Consider the following 10,771-nt stretch of genomic DNA (forward strand, 5'->3'; position numbering starts at 1 on the left):
ATTGGAAGAGTTAGTCTGTTTACATTTGGAGTGATTATTGAAAGATATGAATTTAGTATCATTGTATTATCTGTAGATGGTGATGCTGTTTCTGATCCTTTCTGGTCTTTGTTGATTTTGGTCTTTTATTTCTTTTTTTTTTTTTTAAGATTTTATTTATTTATTCATGAGAGGCACAGAGAGAGAGAGGCAGAGACACAGGCAGAGGGAGAAGCAGACTCCATGCAAGAAACCTGACTTGGGACCCAATCCTGGGTCTCTAGGATCATGCTCTGGGCCGAAGGTGGTGCTAAGCCACTGAGCCACCCAGGCTGCCCTGGTCTTTTATTTCCACTCAAAGAGTCTCCGTATTTCTTGTAGGGCTTGTTTAGTAGTCACTTAGTAGTTCTTGTTTGTCTGGGAAACTCCTTATTTTTTCTAATATTCTAAATGACAGTCTCCTGGATAAGGAATTCTTGGCTGCATATTTTCCCCATTTAGCACATTGAATATATCCTACTACTCTCTTCTGGCTTGTCGAGTTTCTTTAGTTCTCTTTTTCTCTCTCCTTCTGGGTCTCCTATCATATAAATATTATTTCATTTTAATAAGTCTGAGTTCCCTAAGTCTATCTTCATGATCCATGACCTCTTCTTTTCAGCTTTGTTATTTTCTATAATTTTATCTTCTGTATCACTGATTTGTTCCTCTGCTTCATCCATCCTCATTTTTATGGTCTCCATTTGGATTTGTATCTCAGTTATAGCATATTTAATTTTGGCCTAAGTTTTAGATCTTTATTCTCTGTAGTAAGGGATTCTCTAGTGTCTTTTAAGCTTCTTTCAAGCCCAGCTAGTATCCTTATAATTGTTATTTTAAATTTAGTTCAGAAATCTTACTTATATCCACATTGATTAAATCTCTGGCTATCATTTCTTCCTGTTTTTTTCTTTTGGGGTGAATTCCTCTCTTTTGTCATTTTGGAGGGGAAAAAGAAAAAAAAATAATAAAAAATGGAAAAAAATTAAAAAATAAAATACATAAAGGAAGCTAGATCCTAGGTGTGTTATGGTCTACTTATTACAAGAAGCTTGTTAGAAAAAAGAAAAGGAAAAGGAAAAGAGAAAAAAGAAAAATTAAAAATAAAATAGTATAAATAACTAATTGCTCTATGTCCAAAAAACACATAAATAAAACCAGACCAAAAAAAAAAAAAAAAAAAACAAAACCAAAAAAACAAAACCAGAAACAAATAACAATCAAACCAACAAACCAAAAAGCCCCCAAATGCTAGATCCTGTTTCCCTTAAAGCTGAAGCCTTCTGGCTTTCTATAATCAGTGGACTTGGTATGGGTGAGGAGTTTGTGCTGGTCTTCCTGGGGAAGGATCTGCTGCTCTGATTCTCAGGTGGAATTGCCCTAGTGGTGGAGGTGTGCCCTAGTGGAGGGCAGGGGAGGGGGAAGCTTGGTGTAGCCCTTTATTCTGCTTTTGGTGGTGCTATTTAGCTCACTGAGGTGGATCAAGCTGGTGGGTGTGGGGAGAAAATGGTCTTGCCTGGTTTTCTCAATGCATGTCACCTCTTTTTAGTGAGGCCCCCTGTATCCCTGGTTTCTGTCAGATTTCTACCTTACTCTGTCTGTGTTAGAGCTGTTTACCTGCCAAATGGTACAGCACTCCTATGTTTTATCTCAGGCATGGCTGTGTTTCAAAACCCCACATTTCAGAGACCCCTGAGGTTTAGACCCACCCTGATCCTCCTGGTGGGGGTAGAGAGAGTTTCCCTACATTGTGGCCAGTGCTGGCTAGTAGCAGAAGACAGTGGTGCAACCTTTTAGCAGTTCAGAGTTTATGGTGAATTGCAGCACACAGCTGGGGCCAGGTTATGTAGCCCTCAGCCAGTGTCTTCGTTCCATACTGGTGGGTGGGACAGCTCAATGGGCCCTCAGGGTCCTTTGCCCACCAGAAAGGCCTATCACCTCTCCCAAATGCCTCAAGCTGTGGCCAGTGCCTGCATGTCCCAGAAGATAGTGGCACCACCATGCAGCAGTTTGGAGTTTATGGTAAATTGCAACATACAGATGGCACTGGGATTTGTAGCCCTCAGTGGGTGTCTTTGTTCCTATATTGGTGGGTGGCGGCTCAATGGCTCCAATAGGGTCTTTTGCCTTAAGAGAGGCTATAGCACCTCTCTGAAACACACCACTTCTCTCTGTGACCCTTGGGATCCTTAGGCTGCCCACTGCTGGGGCTCAGCCCTGCTCTCCCCCTTGAGCACCCCTCAGTTCCTCAGGCATTAACAGGGCTATGTCCCAAACCTCTGATACCTTAGAATCTCTACTGTATTTATAGAAAACTGGTGGTATTGTACTCTTCTCCTTTTCTTCCATCAACGGTTTTGAGCAGTAGTTTTCTTGTGTGTATTTTCACTCTTTATTTTTTCCCCTATGGGTTTTCTCTCTCTCCTCCTCTCTTGCTACTCCCTCTGCAGACAGGGTTCCCTCACCTAGGGAGCGCCCACCAACCGTCCATAGTTCCTACCTTCCATGGGTCACTCTTCTGATTTGAGGACATGCAGCTTTGTTCTCTAAGACTTCTGACTGATTTCTTGGGTTCTCAGAATGATTTGATATTTATCCAGCTGTGTTTGAGTGAGGAGGCAGGCTAGGGGTCATCCTACTCCTCCACCATCTTACCTCCCTCTGATGGTGAGGTTTTAGAACTCAGAATGCAGTAAGTTTAGAACCTAGAACTCTTACGTTTTAATCGAAAGAGCACCAGAAAAAATATCACATTTGGGTTGATAAGTTCAGTATTTCCCCTCCTGGATCAGGAAAGACTAGAATCTGAGAACAGCGGGCAGAAGTGATTAAAAGATCCTGGAGTTAGTATATGAGACAAGAGTTTAGGGCTACAGTCTGTGTAGATATAACCCTTTCTCTAACTTGTCTAAAATTAGTGAGGCAGTTTGGACTTATTGACAGAAAATGAATTCATTCCCTGTCTACTAAACAAGGTTTTTTTTCATGACTTTATGCTGTCACATATATTTGCACCGAAACCCATGTCGTTGACCAACAATGAGAGGAAAGACAAAGGAAGGTTATGGAGGAGGGTGAGAAATTTCATTTGCAACAAATCTCAAATATACCCCCTCCTTTCTATTCCCTTTACCATAACTCCAGTGCAAGATCTTATGTTTCACTTAGTGTTGCCTTATAATGATAATAAATGCGATAGTAAAACAAGCTTACATTTTTAAGTACTTAGTATGTATCACATATCAAGTGCTTTCCATATATTAATTCATTTAATGCTCACAACCAATCTCTGCAGTAGGTAATATTTCTATGCCTACTTTATAGATGTGGAAATAGGCTTAGGGTGGTTGAGAAACTTGCCTACTACATTCACACAGAAAGCACCAGAGCAGGAATTCCATATCAGACAGTTGGGCTCCAGAGCCCAAGTCTGTAATCACTAATACTTTGTTGTCTTCCAACTAAATGTCTTGCCTCTTGGCTAGCCTTATGCTGCTGTCAGATTTAATGTTCTTAAAATACTACTTCGAACATTTTATTCCTGTGCTCGAAAGCTTTCCTGGCTTCTCCCCAAATACCGAATGTAAAGTCCAAACTCTTCAGCCAGGCAACACACAGTCTGGCTCCAGGCTAGCTTGCCAGCACTGTCTCCTCTACTACTCTCAGTGACCTTGCACTCCTGGCAGGCTAGCCTACTCAGTGCCTCTCTCACCCCTGACTCAACTCTTCTCTGAACTTACTAGGTACTTTTTTTCTTCTTGACTTCTTGTTTATATACCATTTTCTCTGTCAAGTATTTTCTCCTCTCTCTTCTCTTTTTCAGCTATTTAGACTCAGCACAAGACTTGCATTCAGCAGAGTGACCAGGATGTGATGGGATCCTAAATCATGCTTAAAGGAGAAAAGACTCGGGGAAAAAACCACCATCTTTAATTAAAAGGCTGCCATGTGGAAGAGGTTTAGAGTCGTTTTGTTCAGCCCGAGGCAGTGACAGCTAACTAAGACTTGTGAAGAGAAAGAAGTGAACGGAAGACAGCATGTCCTTTCATCTTGGGAGAGTTCTAAGTTTTAAGTTTAAGATCACTAGTGAATAGATGGTCTCTTTACGATGGTGATTAAATTATATTTTGTGGCCCACTGCTGGTCAAAAAAAGTCTTCTTGATGAGTCAAAACCGGATCCAAAATTCAACTCCCTTCTTTAAATGGCATCTACTCAGAAGGCACGATTCCCTTGGATTTTGGTTTTGTTAGCCATTGAAGGTATCTGAATGAAGACTTATAAAATGTTGTTCATAAATGAAAATATGTGCACTTACCAGCTTACAGAGGAGGAGTAATTTAACAAATGGTGTTTAGCAATTGCCAGCATGGCAAAACTATTTTTGTATATTTACAGATAGAGATTAGGAACTCTCAGAAAAGTTCCAGATGCATTGCTTCATAATTAATTGCTGCCTTTCTTTTTAAACTATGATAATTTGATAATATTTATGATGCATTTATAACAATGTTTGAATTAAAAATTATTAGTTTAGCATCATTATTTAGTTAATTGTGTGAATTGTTTCATTAACACTATGGATATAGTAGGATATATTTGCTTCAGGAGCATTTTGCACCTATAATTTACCATTAGCTAGACTTTAAAACTATATTTAGCTCAAAATGAGTTATTCTTACCTCTGTTGACATACCTATATGTATATAAACCCAAACCTCCTCTCTTCCACTTTCAAATTGCTTTGCTTATTCAATGGCTTCATTTTTATTATCACCAAGTATTACCCTATTTCCAAAAGAAGAAGACAGGCCCTGGGATCCAAGTATGTTTCTGACAAAAATGTCTACGTGATATTTTTCTGCAGTGAGGATTCAAAAACCAGATGGATGATTCAATGAAATGGCATTTCTGTTTTCTTCTGATTTTTCTGTTTTTTTTTTTTAAACATATAATGTTTTATTCATTACGGGTACACTATATAGTGATTCAACAATTCATACACACCTGGTAATTTACTATCTCAACAACTTTCCTATGTATCTTACAGTGTTAGTTATTGTTATCATGTTGCACATTACATCCCTACTACTTATTTGTCTTATAACCAGAAGTTTGTTTATAAATTCTTCCAATTTCCCCCTGGCAAGCACACATCTGGTCTCTTTTTCTAAGTCTTGGTTTTTTTTTTCCTCAGATTCCACATAGAAGTGAGATCATATGGTGTTTATCTTTCTCTATCTGACTTATTTCACTTAGCATAATGCCTTCAGGGTCCATCCATGTTGTTGCAAATGATAAGATTTTCTTGTTTTGTTTTTTTTTTTAAACGGATGAATAATATTCCATTTTATGTAAGTGTATGCATATATGCATATTATATGTATGTTTATATATCCATATATTTTTATATTTCACAACTTCTTTATCCATTTATCTATTGATGGACACTGAGATTGTTACCATGTCTTGGCTATTGTAGATAATGCTGCTATGGACATAGGGATGCAGATATATTTTTGAATTAGTGTTTTCATTTACTTTGGATATAGTCCAAGAAATGGAACTGCTGGATCATGTGGTAGTCCTATTTTTAATTTTTTAAGGATCCTCCATAGTTTTCCACAGTGACTCTACCAATCTACAATCCCAACAATGCACAAGGGCTCCTTTTCTCCATATCCATGCCAACATGTGCTATTTTTTTCTTGTAGGTGATGGTCATTTTGAAAGGCATAGGTGATAATATCTTATTGTTGTTTTAATTTGCATTTATCTAATGACTCGTGGTGTTGAGCACATTTTCATGTACCTGTTGACCTTTCATATATTTTATTTGAAGAAATCTCTGTTCAGGTCCTTTGCCCATTTTTAATTGGGTTATTTGTCTTTGGCTTTGTTATTGAATTGTATGAGTTCTTTATATATTTTGGATGTTAAGCCCTTATCACATGTATGATTTGATACCTGTGACTTGTCATATGGCTTTTATTATATTGAGATATGTTCCTTCTATGCCTAATTTGTTAAGAGTTTTTATCTTGAATAGATGTTGAATTTTGTCAAATGCTTTTTCTGTGTCTATTGAGATTATATAATTTTTTTCTTCCATTCTATGAATGTGATGAATCATATTGATTGATTTGTGTATGTTAAATCATCCCTGCATCCTAGCAATAAACCCACTTGATCATGGTGAATATTGCTTTTAATGTGCTGCTAACTTTGGTTTGCCAGTATTTTGTTCAGAATTTTTGTATCTCTATTACTAAAGTAGTTTTCCTTTTAGTAGCATCCTTTTCTGGTTTTAGTATCCCGATCATGCTGGCCTTATAAAATGAGTCTGGGAATACTTCCTCCTCTTCAATTTTTGGAAGATTTTGAGAAAGATTGCTGTTAATTCTTCTTTAAATGTCTGGTTAAGTTCACCAGTGAAGCCATCTGGTCCTGGACTTTTCTTCATTGGAAGATTTTTGATTATTGATTAAATCTTCTTACAAATAATTGATCTATTTAGATTTTCTATTTTTTCCTGATTCAGTCTTCATAAATTGTAAGTTTCTAAGAGATTTTCTATTTCTTCTAGATTGTCCAGTTTCTTGGCATATAGTTGCTCCTTATGATTATTCGAATTTCTGTGGTATCCATTGTAATATCTCCTTTTTAAAAATGTATAATTGTGTTGGTCCTTTTTCTTTTTTTCCTTGATTATTCTAGCTGAGGGTTTGTCAATTTTGTTTGTCTTTTTAAAGAACAAATTCTTAGTTTGGTTAATCTTTTCTGTTCTTTATTTTGGCTCTAATAGTTATTATTTCATGTCATTGGCTAACTTTGGACTCAGTTTGTTCTTCTTTTTCTAGTTTCTTAAGGCTTGGAGTTAGATTCTTTATATGGCATTTGTTTTGTTTCTTTTTTTTTTTTTCTTTTGGCATCTGTTTTGTTTCTTAATGTACATTTTTATTATTATGAACTTCCCACTTAGGACTGTTTTTGCTGCATCCCACATGTTCCAGTATGTTGTGTTTCCATTTTAATTTGTCTCAAGAAACTTTTATTTCTCTTTTATTTTTTTTGATCCATTAGTTATTTAGGATAGTGTTAATTTACATGTGTTTATGAATTTTCCAATTTTCCTCTTGTCATTGATTTCTAGTTTCATGTCATTGTGGTTGGGGAAGATACTTGGTATGATTTCAAAGTTCTTGAATTTACCAAGACTTGTTTTGTGGCCTAATATATAGTCAATCGTAGAAAATGTTCCATATGCACTTGAGAGATGAATGTTTTTTGGACAGATTGTTCTGTATATGTCTGTTAGGTCCATTTGGTATATAGCATTGTTCAAATCTGTTTCCTTATTGATTCTCTAGATCTAAACAGCATTATAAACCAAATAATAAATGGTTAATACATCAAGAAGACATAACAAACATTTAATCAAGCATTGTTGAGTGGGGTGTTAAAATCCCCAACTATTTTACTATGTTAATGTTTATTTCTCCATTTAGCTCTGTTAGTTTTTGCTTTGTTTATTTAGGTGTTTTTTTAAATTTATTTATTCATGAGACACACACACACACACACACACACACACACACACACACAGGCAGAGACAGAGGCAAAGGGAGAAGCAGGCTCCTCACAGGAAGCCCCATGCAGGACTCTACCCCAGGACCCTTGGACCATACCCTGAGCCGAAGGCAGATGCTCAACCAACTGAGCCACCTAGGTGTCCCTATGTATTTAGGAGCTTTAATATTGATCTTAGGGTAGGGAGATTGAGCCCTTCATTGGGCTCTGTGATCAGTGCAGAGTCTGCTTGAGATTCACTCTCTCTCCCTCTGCTCTTGCCTCTGCTCATGCTTTCTCTCTCTCAAATAAATACATAAATAACTCTTAGAAAAAAATGAGTCGCTTGTAGGTAGCATATTTTTAGATCTTGCTTTTTATCTATTCATCTATTCTATGTCTTTTAACTGGAGAATGTAATAGAATGTAATATGTTTACATCAAAGTTATTGATAGGCAAGGACTTACTATTAATTAATATTTTGCTAATTATTTTCTGTTGTTTTGTAGATTTATTGTCCTGTTTCTTATTCTGATGACTTTTTTTGTGTGTTTGATGTGTTTTGGTATCGGTAGGCTTTCACTTCTTTATCATTTTCTTTTGCATAATTGCCACAGACCTTTTCCTTGTGGTTACCATGAAGCTTACATAAAATATCTTAAACTTATAATACCCTATTTTAAACAAATAACTTCAATAGAATTTATAAACTTTACACTTTTACCCCCCCCTTAAGTTATTGATGTTAAAATTCACATGTTTTTCATATTGTGTAACTAACATAGCTTTCAGATTGTTGTAATTATGATTATTTTTACTTTTTTTTTTAACTTTTAAACTATACTTGAAAGTGAATTAGATACCGCTGTTACCATATAGAAGAATCTAGCTATGACTATGTGTTTACCATTAGCAGTAATATTTACATTACCTTTTTATGTTTTTATGTTAATGAATGTTCTTTTACTTCTCAAAAAATTCCTTTTGCATTTCTTGTAAGACAAGTCCGGTGTTAATAAACTTCTGCAACTTTTGTTCGCTCACCAAAATCTTTATCCCACCTTCATTTTTGAAGGACAGCATTACTGGGTATCTAATTCTTGGTTAACAGTTACTTAATTTCAATATTTTGAATATGGCATTTCATTCTCTACTTGCCTGAAAAGTTTCCTTTTTTTTTTTTTTAAGATTTATTTATTTATTCATGAGAGACATAGAGAGAGAGGTAGAGACATAGGCAGAGGGAGAAGCAGGCTCCCCAGGATCATGATCTGAGCCAAAGGCAGATGCTCAACCACTAAAATTCACTGATAGGCTATGGGGGTTCCCTTAACTTCTCTCTTTTCCTTTGTTGCTCTTAAAATTCTTCTTTGACCTTGACTTTTGACAATTTAATTTTAATGTATCTTGGTGTAGCCCTTTTCAGGTTCAACCTCTTTGGGGTGCTTTGGGCCTCTTGGATGGGTGTCCATTTCCCTCTCTGGGTTTGGGAAGCTTTCAGCAAATATTGCTTTAAATATATCTTCTGTCCCTTTCTTTTTTTCTTCTCCTTTTGGGATTCCCATAATGCAAAGAATGTTTCTTTTCATTTTGTCTCATAATTCCCATAGGCTTTGTTTACTCATTTTCATTCTTTTTCTTTTTGCTTCTCTGACTGGATAATTTCCTAGTCTTATCCTCTAGGTTGCTGATTTTTTTTTCCTCATGGTTAAGACTACTTTTGAAATTTTCTATTAAATTCTTCCTTTCAGTTTATTGTATTTTCAACTCTAGGATTTCTATTTTTGGGTTTTTTTTTTTTTGATGGTTGCTAAGTTCTTTGCTAAACATCTCATTTTATTCATACATTGTTTTCCAATTTCATTTAGTTGTCTGTGTTTTTTTGGTAGTTCACTAAACTTCCTTAAGAGAATTCTAAATTCTTTGTCTGACAGTTCATACATCTCTATTTCCTTAAGGTCAGTTATTGGAGTATTACTAGTTTCTTTTGGTGGTATCATATTTATCTGATTTTTTGTGATCCTTAATTCTTTATGTTGGTTTCTCTGCCAGTTGAACAACTGGGCTCCTTTTCCTGACTTTACAGGTTTACTTTGGCAGAGACAGTTCATTAGTTAGCTCATTTTGGGTTTTTCAGTTGTGCTTACTGGTAATATTTTGGGCAAGTGAGTCCTGCTATTATGGTCTATTTTTGGGTGAGGTGACTGTTTGAGCCCTGAGGACAGGGATGGGCAGTGTGTCACTGTCTGAGTATAGTTAGATAGGACTGCTGGGTTGGTTCCCTACCCAAGCAAGTGTATAGGATAAGCTTGCATTTGTCTGAATTCTCTAATCAGGCTTATTAGATGGTCAGGACTGTGTACTATATTCAGTAGTAAATGGGGCTATGAATTAGCTTCCTTGCTCTGGCAGGGCAGCAGGACAGACTCAGGGCCTGTATAGCTCATTGTTTGGGGATCTGAATAAGGCCAGAGTGTGAATTATCCGATTATGTGAGGCCACAGGTTTTGCTCTGCAAACAGGGGAAGCTATGAGCTGTGCTCTCTGTTCAAGTGCTACTGTATATGGAGCTGTTGAATGGGTATTTTAGCCACTTCCTGTGTGTTCTTGTTAGGTTCCCTGGCCAGCAAAGCTGAAGGTTATATCCAGTGATGAATGGGGCTGTGAAGTATGTTCCCTGCCTGGATGCAGTGGGAGAAGCAGCTCTAATGCCAGTAAAACTCTTCGGTCTCTTAATGTGACTTAGACCTCAATTTCTTGACCAAACAGGGCTGCTGGCTTTATTATGCAATGTATTGGCCCTGCCTGCCCACCTGTTAGCTCAAGGACCACTGGGGCACAGAATGTCTTTCTGGTCAGATAAGGCCAAAAGACACTCTCCATAGCATGTAGGGCTATGATTCAGTTCTTTGTCTGGGTAGGACTGGGAAGGATTGTTTTACTCTCAATTTCCCAAAATGACTTTCTGGTTGTGAAGGGCTGGGAGCTACCTGTAGTCTTGGCTATGAATTAATCCCCCTGCCTGTGTATAGCATGGGAATAGACCATGACCCGTACTGGCTTTGCTTTGGAGGTGAGCATCTCTGCATGCCCACATCTTGGCTTACACACCATTGGGCTGCACAGCTTCCAGGAGTTGTCTAGCCTTTCTGGTCAGATGGGGGCAGGAGATTTGCCACAGCAG

General features: G+C 37.1%; 1 long non-coding RNA gene across 7 annotated transcripts in view; it reads left to right on the forward strand.

The window, feature by feature from the left end:
- The window catches only part of LOC102152285, a 176,332-nt gene extending 171,022 nt beyond the window's left edge, over positions 1–5,310 (forward strand). For all 7 annotated transcript variants that reach the window (XR_005381604.1, XR_005381603.1, XR_005381599.1 and 4 more), the window contains one exon: positions 3,842–5,310. This is a non-coding gene — a long non-coding RNA (uncharacterized LOC102152285). The remainder of the gene's footprint in view (positions 1–3,841) is intronic.
- Positions 5,311–10,771: the final 5,461 nt, after the last annotated feature.

The sequence above is a fragment of the Canis lupus genome, chromosome 30, assembly GCF_011100685.1.
Source record: "Canis lupus familiaris isolate Mischka breed German Shepherd chromosome 30, alternate assembly UU_Cfam_GSD_1.0, whole genome shotgun sequence".
Classification (NCBI taxonomy): domain Eukaryota; kingdom Metazoa; phylum Chordata; class Mammalia; order Carnivora; family Canidae; genus Canis; species Canis lupus.